We start from the raw sequence: 10,329 nt of genomic DNA, 5'->3' as shown, positions 1-10,329 counted from the left end.
TTCCACCTCTGCTGGCGAGGCGGAGCATCTGGGGTTGCTCGTTAGAGAGAGGGCTCGCCTCTAGGGATTCGCCGATCGCAGGAAGTGCTCGAGCGGCCACGGCCTGGGAGTGCCTCGGCCAGAGGAAAGCCAATCAATCAATTAGCCTAAATGTTTTTTTATATGGCACATTTTACAAAGAATTTTGGTAGGAAGAAAGGAAGATGAATGAGTTTACCTTGGTAGTATTTAACCAAAGAACTAACCAAAACAAGAGACGAACAACAAAAGCAGAACAACTTTTTGGTCAGTTTTGTTAAATGTGGAAAAGGCGTTTCGGCGTAAAGATTTAGAGCAGGTTGGAGTTGAGCGGCGTGAGAGCGTGTGCAAAGCCTTGCCTTCCTCCCCCAGTTCCCTGTTGTTTTAAACAGTGTTCTCCTTTTGGCGTTTAGTATTCGGTTTAATAAAAAAAAAATGTTTTTATTGTCTTCAGGGGATGCTTAACAAATGAGGGCAGCTGGCACACGAGTACCTTTTAGCAATTGGGGAGGGGTGGCACCAGTGTGAGACCGCACACCGGGGTCTCAGTTTGAAAAACGAAATAAGCCATAGCACGCCGGTGTCTGCCGTGTGGAGTCGGGGTTGGGAAGGCCCGAGTGTTTGGGCGCGATGAACTCGCAGGGCTAAAAGCCCCCGAAAAGCCCTGCCTTTTTAATCGGGGGTGGGGGGTGGGGGGTGGGGGGTGGGTAGATGGGTGGTTGGGAGGAGAAACGGCGTTAAATCGGAGCTTTCTTGCCGCAACGAAGCCGAAGCTCGCGTCTCGACCTCGTCTGTGCCTTGCCACGTGAAAACGACTATCGCTAGGTCCGCTCCTCGAACTTTAAAGGTATTACTGCTTGTGTGCTCGTTTCCAAATGCTTAGCGTCAAGGGGATCAAGGAGAGCTTTGTGAATCTAGAGGAAGCGGCCACTGAAAAGTAATCATTTTTCTTATGTGTATATACTACATTGGTATAGTACTGTTGGTTTCTTTTTATATTTGAATGCAAAAATCTATAAAACATGCTGTGATAGTTAAAAAAACAAAAAAAAAAAAAAAACAACATAAATATAATATGCATTAATGAAATACTGATCAAGGAGGCAGGCACATAATTGAGTCCCTTTTGTGCAGTCAGGTAATTCTGGATTTTTCTCTCCTGTACGAAACTGCAAGCCGAACATATTTTATTCCCACAAGCCTTGTCCTGTGTATTGTTAATTTTATGTTTTTCAGTTGGGGGGGTGGGGGGTGGGAGGTGGGGACACTGAGTTCTTAAGATGATTTCAGCAATCTCTGTAGTCCCCTTTCATTTTACTTTTACTTGGTGGGGGAATAAAAAAAAAAAAGATTCTGTCTCCTAGTTACTGAGGTCACGTGCATGGTTGCACAATGGCTCTTCCATATGACGGCTCTACCCAATCACGTACATTCCCTCCCCGCTCCTGTGACGAGCCATCGGAACTTTCTTCGACCGAGTTGGGGTCTTAAGCAAGAACAACTTTGAGAAATGACAACCGGTCCCAGCCCTGTAATTGTACATTGGGACGGCGGGTCAGAGGTAGACCTGGTCTCTGCTGCTTTCCTGTGTGAACACCCAGCTCAAGAGATGCCTTCCAGTCTGCAGATAGCATTTATGCCCTTTGTTTTGGTGTAAATGGAGATGGCTGGGTTTCGTTTGTTATGTTGTACGGAGGAATGTCGCATGTACCTCATCACATTTGTACAGAAATTGCAATTTCTCTTTGGGGACTTAAAGGTCTGTTCCTCATTGGCCACAAACAGAAAATGTTCTTGTTTTTCTTTCCAAGTTTTTTTTTTTTTGTCGTACTTATTGCAAAGGGGGACTCATTGTAAACATCAGACTCCTCTTGAAGGGACTCCGCTATAAAAGGCCTCACATATTTTATTTTATGGGGAATTTTTTACCCTCGAATGGTGCTTTTAGACTGGTCAGGTTTATTTATTAATTTTATATATAAATGAATACATGAATAAATAAATATATATATACATACGTACATTATCTGGGAGGGTGGGGTAAAATATGTAAATGCTTTTTTATGAATTATACGTACTAATGCCACCATGTTCACCAGCCAACTGAATCTGCCATGCAGTTGGATTCACTCTCTTTGTTCAAAACTTCACAGAAAATGGGGTGGGTGGGGGCAGGAGAAGGGCAGCAGTCACTTGCGAACCTGATAAAAATATGAATTAAAAAAGGAACTGTTTACAGGGAAGGCTGTTGGACTACTTATTTGAATTACAGCTGGCCCTTTTTTTCTCTTTAAAAAAAAACTTAACTTCAGGTAGTTTATGAACACTGATTCAGACCTAAATAGAGAAAATAAATAAAATCTTGAAGTCTTCCATTTGCTTTTTACTGAAACTTTCCTCCACTGTGTTTTTGACGCAAGAGCAATAACTTTTATTTTTATTTTTATGTTTTTAAGCGAAGCGCCTGTCCCAACCCTGCCTTGTTGTCGGGGATTGGGTGGGGTCGTATCTCAAAAAAAAACAAAAAAACAAATGGAAGAGGGTTGTCAGGGAGCTCTTTGACTTTTTGAGTTGGAGGGTTAGAGGGGAATTTAATATATTGATTAGATTTTAAAAAATTTTTTTTTTTATATTCGATTTTTGTGAATGTTTGGACAGGTTGAGTGAACATGCTTATTAAAGGCGCGACCTTTGACCTGCTGACCTGTGCCGAAGGCACCGTCACGCTAACAGCTGTGGCGCAGGGGCCCCGCTGCCCGGCAGCGTGGGCAGCCGTCGTCCAGAGTGGCACTGTGCCCGGGACAGCAGTTTAACGGTTGCGCCTCCGTCTGTCATACAAAAGGGATTTGTGGGCCAAATACCCACTTTTTTTTTTTTTTTTTTTTTGAAACTCCTGTTTGATACTGAACTCTCTCCTTTTTGCCTTCACTTACTGGGACTGTAGAAATAAGTTTGTCTGCCTCCGCTGACACCCCCCCCCCCCCCTCAGTCAAACTTCCTCAGTCAAACTCACTAATCTCTGGAAGTCATCGGTGGTTTTTAATCTCAATGCATATTGGTGGTGTTGCTAAAGGATAAAACAGTAGAACTCAGGGTTATAGTATTTCAAGAAGGTAACACTGGACACATCGCATGTTCAGGTAAACAAAAATGCACTTACCTTCTGGTTAGAAAACAAACTGTCAGTCTTGTCGTTCCCAACTTTCTGCCTCAAGGGTCTCCATGCACCCTCAATACCTGTTTGTGATGCACGTAGCCAGCACAGAGCTCTGATTCTACGGGAGGAAAAGGGGAGAGTTTCATGGTTTGGTGTCTTAAACAGGTATCTGCTAATTTCAGTCCACTGTATCTACAACCTCACAACTCAACAGTGAACCTCAGAACTCTACTGTTTTTATAAGACTATGAAGTAAATGAAGCTAGATAGAGCTGATGCTGTATTAACTTGCAATTTATGAATTTATTTTATAGCATGAAATATATATTTATTCAAATTATATTTTACTCATAATCATTATGTGCTGCTTTTTTTGTCCTCAAGCTTGTAAATTGCTTTTTTATGATACAAAGAAATGTCAATGGAAAAAAAATTGCATTTGTTTGTAAAATAAAGATGCTGATTTGGCAAAAAAATGTGTCTCGGATTTTATTTAGAAAACCAAGTGAGAAAATGTGCACCATGCAACAAAACAGGCTAAATTAAAATGATATTCTATGCATGTATAAACTAGAGGCTACTATTCTCATTTTCTACTGCTGTAATTTGTGATGTGGGGGAATTATGATGGTGTGTTGTGGAAGTCTATTCAATTTACCAGTGACTTCCACCAGAGGGCGGTGTTGTATAAAGAGGAATAAAATTGAAACTGAATGACAAATTGATGTTGGCCTAAAAGAATAAGCATTACACAACCTGAGGTTTCTGCCACTTCTGTATCAGTTGACTTGCTGGTGGTTTTTGAGCCTGAGTTTTTATTTGAGCAGGAGAGGACACTGCAGTTGGTCATCTGCATTTCCAGGAGAGCAAAACAAAACAAACCAAAAAAATCTACACCCTTTTTTTTCTTGTCCACTGTTCAAAATCATTTGAAATTGTATATGCCCACTGCAAGTCTTTGCCTTATAAACATTGAGACTAAGGTATCAAATGGGAATCTATTACTGCTGTGATGCATCTGAGAGAGACCATGGAGTCCGTCATTTTCCCATAAAGATTGTGTGAAATTGGGAAGGTCATTTGTATGGCACCTTAAGGAATGCTCTTTTTAGGTGTGTGAAATTCTACATGTTTGGCACAAAGACCTGGAATGGCATCCAAAAACAGGATTTCTGATGTATATGTCTAGTCGGCAAATATTGCAGTCAAAATTTCAGACTAGTTTCACTGACCTTGAATCCGAAAAAGGATCAGATTTCTCCTTGGACAAAGTGCCCCTGCCCCAATGGAGGTGTCCAAAAGAATAACCTGGTTTTACCAGGCTTTATTGGTCTGGAAGTGATCCATATATTTTACATTGCACCAGGGGCCGAAGATCACCACACAAATGCCAATTGATTTGAGAAACTTGGGTGATCCTTCTACAAAGTTCTCGAAGCATTTCGGAGTAAATTGCTGAAAAACATTTGAGCACATGCATTGATATTCTTGATATTGTTTTATTGCTTTTATTTTGTAACATGTTTGTAGTACTACGCATGCATGCACGCACACACACACACAGTGATTTATAGTTTATATCAAAATCCTGAACTGTGGTTCACAAGCCTGAAGATGAATAACCTTGTTTCAATGTTGAATGCATAAAGGGTGGTAATATGGGCAACTGGTCACACTTGACATTTATTTGTAAAATATTGTGCTCTATGCTTTTTTCTAGGCTATTGCAGCCAATGCTTCACTGTTTAGTAATAATGTGTCGTGAAAATAATGGAGAAAAATACATTGTAGTTAGAAGTGCATAAGGCTGCTGAACGTGTTAGGAGTTCGAGACTCAAATGGAAAAGCACCTGCGCACTTAAGGGAAATTTGCATAAACTCAATAGACGAATCGAATGGTTGGTCGCGGTTTTTGGTGGGCGGGATTCTCTGCAAGTCTAAACTGGCTATTTGTTAACACATCTTTCTATCAAGTTAAGTATACCTACCTGACACTTCCTGATGTCACGACCCAGCTGTTGGCTATTTTTTTCGGGTCGTAGACTGCACTTACACTTCACTGCCATGTTTTTTTTCTGTATGCATTGATAAATGTGCATAACGAGGAAATGGCACGTCACCATGAGAAATAATGCGCCGTTGGATATAATCTACTGTCGATTAATTGACGAACACATTTAGCTAATCCTGCACACAGGTAGCTTCATTCGGAATACGTTTTGATTTTTGGATGAGTGCAAGGTTGTGATAGAAATACACTCGCGGTCGCCTAGGAAGGATTGAAGCGGCCAGCAATCAGACGCAACAGCGAGGGACTGACTGTTCTCGCATTTGGGGAGGTAAGGGATATGTTCTCTTTAACGTTAGGTGCTGCAAATGTCATTTGCTTACAAACACAGTAAAAACGCGGTCTCGTATTATATTAGGAGCATTGGATTTGCGTCGCAGCAGGGGTTCAGCGTGAGCAAGGTGGGTGTTTTCGCTTGCTGCATTTAATCTGGGTGCGCATGCATGCGTGTGGAATTAGCTGTTGTTATCGTATTTAATGGGTTAGCCAAGTATGTTATTTTTAAACGACTGAAATTCTATATGCAGTTAATTCACTTTATGAATATTTAAAAGGTTCATGTTATCTTAGACAAAATAATCTACCAATGTAGCTAGCTAGCTTGCTGACTGATTGTCACCATTTTTCTTTTATTCAGTCAGCAGTTAGGCAGATTTCTAGGTGGCAGGTTTTAAAAAAATTTTTGTGTGACGAGATTCATATAGTCACTTGCTAAACCACTCATCGGCTATTTTGCCTGGTGTGATAGCCAGCTATCCGCCTACTGATTTGATAGATGTAGCCTACACATGATATTGCTAGCTAATGACATAGCTGTAGCATCATGTAAATCCTGGACCAGGCATAAGGTTATTCCGGTGATCTAAAATTTGACAGTCTGTTTTTCATTAGACCTATAGCCATCAGCTCTTCGCCAAATCATTATTATTATTATTATTTTATTAAATGCGTGTCTGTAGCTAGTGAATGACTTGGCTTTCACTTGTGTGATTTTATTCTTATCCATCCAGGGGGCGAGGGCATGTTTACATAAACCAAACGAAACACAAATATCTGAGCTTTGTCGGGTTTTCACTCTGTGGAAGCCATGGATATACAGTTACCAGAATTTAATAAACATTCATCTTATGTCTAATACATAGACATATGTATTAGATTATCAAGTAAACTAGACACACGAACCTTTAGGACTTAAATGGATAAGTTGTTCATGTGCATAATATGCGTTCTTGTAAGACATTTTGAGAAATAAATAATTGAATCGTGGCCGAATGAAACGACTAATTCGGATAATCGCCGTGGGCAGTGGAAAATTAAAGTGAGGATTCCAGTGTTTTTGGGTTATTGGTGTGCTGTCAGTTTGAGGTTCTGGTAGGCCATACATTATTTAGAAGCATAGCGAGGTGTTAATTATTATTAATTGTAGTTAATTTAATCAAGCTTAAACCACTGTGAATATATTTACAATTTATTTACAAATAAATATATACTTTCCCCTTTTTATTATTTATTTATTTATTATTTACCTGTTGATTTGAGAGTCTAAGCATATTTAGTATCCTAGAATGGTCCAGAATCTGAACTATTTTTCAGATTTGTCATAATGCAAATACCCTGTATGTCTGTCCTCTCTGTAAATGTAATTTCTTTTGAGAAATTTCCTTCAATGACCAAAAACAGCTGATGCAGATGCATATTGAAATCATAACCAGGCATGTTGAACCAGTAAAAAGGACTGTGTTTTTCATGGATATATTTGTTTGTTTTTGGTTCTGGTCTGGATAATAAACTCTCTTAGAAAGGGGAAAAAGCAAACAACCTCAGAAAACTAAACAAACCTGCCTGCTGTGGATTGTATGGGACTATTTGGTGATGCAGCTGGCCAGAAAAACTAGAAATTCTACCTAAAAAAGGAAAAAGATTCTCTATCTGGCCAGCAAGCTTAGCCACTTTCCTGGTATGGCAATGGTCATAAAAAAAATATAGAACCAGAACTGGAAGTGTAACTATAATTGCAAATGGGAGTGTAAGCCTTTACTGTGCCCTTTGGATGTGAATCAGCTTTGCACAATGCTTCTTTATCCTAGAAGATACCTACATATGATTTTCATGAACAGTTATTGGTTAAGTGTTACGTGTTGTGGCCAATATCGTAAAAGAACCAGAGTTGCTGGCTTTTTTCTTCCTTAATGTGCAGTTATAATTGCACACTGAAGGCATGGAACTGCTATTCTGTACAGAACGCAGGGCCATTTTGTAATAATACTTCACTTTTTTATGGTGACAAGCTGCCACTCCTACAGTTAAATCATCCAAAAGTTTTATTGAGCACATTGACGCAAACATTCATGGGATGTGATAAAGTACAGTTTACTGAGCCATAACCATGTATACTGTATATATATTATATGCTATGTAAAAGTTGTGTAAGTCGCTCTGGATAAGACTGTCTGCTAAACGCCTATAGTGTAATGTAATAACCAAGCATGAATTAAAAGTGAACTTGCTCATAGCAGCAGAACTACAGCAGTGGAACCTCATTTTACACATCACACACATCACTCCCCAGTATGTAGACTATACCCTAAGTCAAGACACTTATATTTCTAAAGTACAGTACATCTTGCACGTAGATCACATTTGAAATTGGGCACAGAATCAGTCCAGTGTGCATTGGAATAGTTACGAGTGTGCATTGTAATATGGTTTAGATTTTTGCTTTTTTCAAAGGTCTTTTAGAGAATTGCAGCAATGTTTAGTTATTTACACATTTCAGTATAAAAATCAAACAATTGAGCCATTCCAAGCAGTTCTGTTTTTCCGACTGCACTGGCGCCATTTTGATGTGCCAAGCAAATAAACACTTGTTGGGCCTATACTCGTGTCAAATATTATAGCTACAGGGTTCCTGTAGGAATTTTGTTAGGGTGGTGTTGGGGTGGGGAATGGATGCTGAGCTGTCTAGCATGTGCCATTGTAATGTGTGATTGTGTTTTGATATAGGCAATGCATTTTTGAGTGAATTCGTAGTTAGCCTAAATAACAGAATACTGAGTAGTTTGAAAAATGTGGTTTGTTATTGATGAATTGAGTTGGGTCTGGTCCATGGTGGGAAGAAAGTGACTGCGGTCTTGGGATGCCACTTTGCAAGCTAGTATTATAGTACAGCTTGTTTACAGAGTCAAGGCTTGCAATGGTATGAAAAAATGACTTTCTGAAGTTCACCTTACTAGCAAAGTATATGGCTGTCCTACATTTTTCCTACAGCTAGTTGTTTTACTGGCTGAGAGCACAGCAGTGACATCCTTCATCTGATGCAAGTTTGACATGATGCTTACATGACCTCACTTATTACATGCTTTTTCATCACCACAAGCTATAGTTGCTATGCTGTTTTATTAACCAATATATATTGGTGTTTGATATTGCCTTGCACCAGATTTTGGATTATCATTAATTAATTAATTTTCATTTTTCAAATTGTTTTTTCTTATTTTCAGCAGACTGTTGGAAATTGGTGAACAGCAGCCTGTTTTTAAGACAGGATGCTTTGAATAGGTATATATTGCTGCTGATATGTATATATAGATAGAATCCCTGTATTGCTGTGGGAATCCCTATGTGTTTGTATGTTGCGCAGTGTCAGCTGGCTACCTACTACCTAGCTACCTACTTCCACTGACTGTTTATAGCCCACCTTTGGGTACATGATTGCTTTGCTTAACAGACACCCTCATCAGGACAACCTGCATGTTGTTCATTATGTATGTAAACATGGGCAGCTTAATGAAGAAAACCAGGTTTAGCACGTTGCTTAATTGTGTAGCAGCTGTGCCTTGCCTAATATTTGAACCTGCATCCCCTTGTTTATAAACCCTGGTCTTTAGCCACTGAGGTCATATCAGATTGTGTGAAACTTGCATAAAGTAGGATTACCAGGTTGTGGGAAGTGCTTTGCTGTCCCAGCACTGATGTTGTTTAACTGGTTGAGTGATTCCCTGCTTGCAAATATTTTAAAAAGCAAATTCATGGTTTAAACCTGCAGACGACTCTGTTACTAATTCCTATTTGCATTTGCTGTTCTCTGATTTGCATTTTGACCTTGAATTGATCCTCTTTGAAAAGGTTGATTAAAAATGAAATCAACAAGAATAAGCTCATTGCTTTTGGCATAAAAGCCAAAAGAATTTATTGACAGTATCGAGACCTGGCAGTATGCACTGATCAGCACTGAGGCTTGGTGGTCTGTGTAGAAACACCCCAATCATCTCAACCCAGCGAATACAAAATATTCTCACAATGCTGCTGCAAAGTTGTTGCGATGTCATAACATTGACAAAACATTTCAGCAGCATTTTGAGAACATTTTGTGTTGGCTGGGAAGCTCGTTCCAGTCGGGCCACTGCCAGCGCGCATCGCTATCGCGGCACCTTAATCGTATTATTCTAAATTAAAGTTTTAACATTGTGATGAGAGACATCCTGGTAGGAATTCAACTCAGTGTTGACGTGAAGTTCGCGGCAATTCTACGGGACTGTTAAATGTTAAAAATGCATGATGTGATGCTTACTGTGAATTGAATTATTTAAAACATGTCATTGCGATTATGTCAAAAACCTCAAGTAACGTGAAAGGAAGTCCCAGAGCCCCCTGTGTTGTGTTTCCTTCTCCAAATGCAAGGCACTAGCCAGAGTGGCGGAGACCCAAAGCAAATCAACACCTCCGCTCGACGTTTCCAAAGTCTCTTTCATCCCTTGCGAGCGGCGAACCCCCGCGGGAACAGCCACCATCCTCTTTCTCTCTGCGGACGCCCCAGGAGCATTCCGCGCAATGGACACCGTATGCTAACCGTGGTCGTGGTTTCCACAATCAAGGCTCTGTCATGGGAATATTCCAGCGATTTGCGTCTGACATAGCCTATCTTTCACCTATCTTGAAATAACGGCACTTCAGAAAATGTCATACGCACAAGACGGACTCCTGTCGTCGGCCGCGGAAAAGCTTGACTTATCTCTGCGTTTAAATATTCAGGATTTCGCTGTGTATAATTGATGCGAGATTTGTGCCACCATATGGCTGACGATAG

General features: G+C 40.1%; 1 protein-coding gene across 5 annotated transcripts in view; it reads left to right on the top strand.

The window, feature by feature from the left end:
• The first annotated feature begins 5,148 nt into the window (after positions 1-5,148).
• ralgps1 (Ral GEF with PH domain and SH3 binding motif 1) overlaps positions 5,149-10,329 on the top strand; it is a 172,266-nt gene continuing 167,085 nt past the window's right edge. For 4 of the 5 annotated variants that reach the window (XM_064354379.1, XM_064354380.1, XM_064354376.1 and 1 more), the window contains exon 1: positions 5,149-5,514. The gene's annotated coding sequence lies outside the window, so the exon portion shown is untranslated. The other variant, XM_064354378.1, reaches the window with a different exon arrangement.

This window comes from Anguilla rostrata, chromosome 10 (assembly GCF_018555375.3).
Source record: "Anguilla rostrata isolate EN2019 chromosome 10, ASM1855537v3, whole genome shotgun sequence".
Lineage (NCBI taxonomy): Eukaryota > Metazoa > Chordata > Actinopteri > Anguilliformes > Anguillidae > Anguilla > Anguilla rostrata.
The sequence above is the reverse complement of the archived record's forward strand: the minus strand, read 5'-3'. Positions and strand labels throughout refer to the sequence as shown.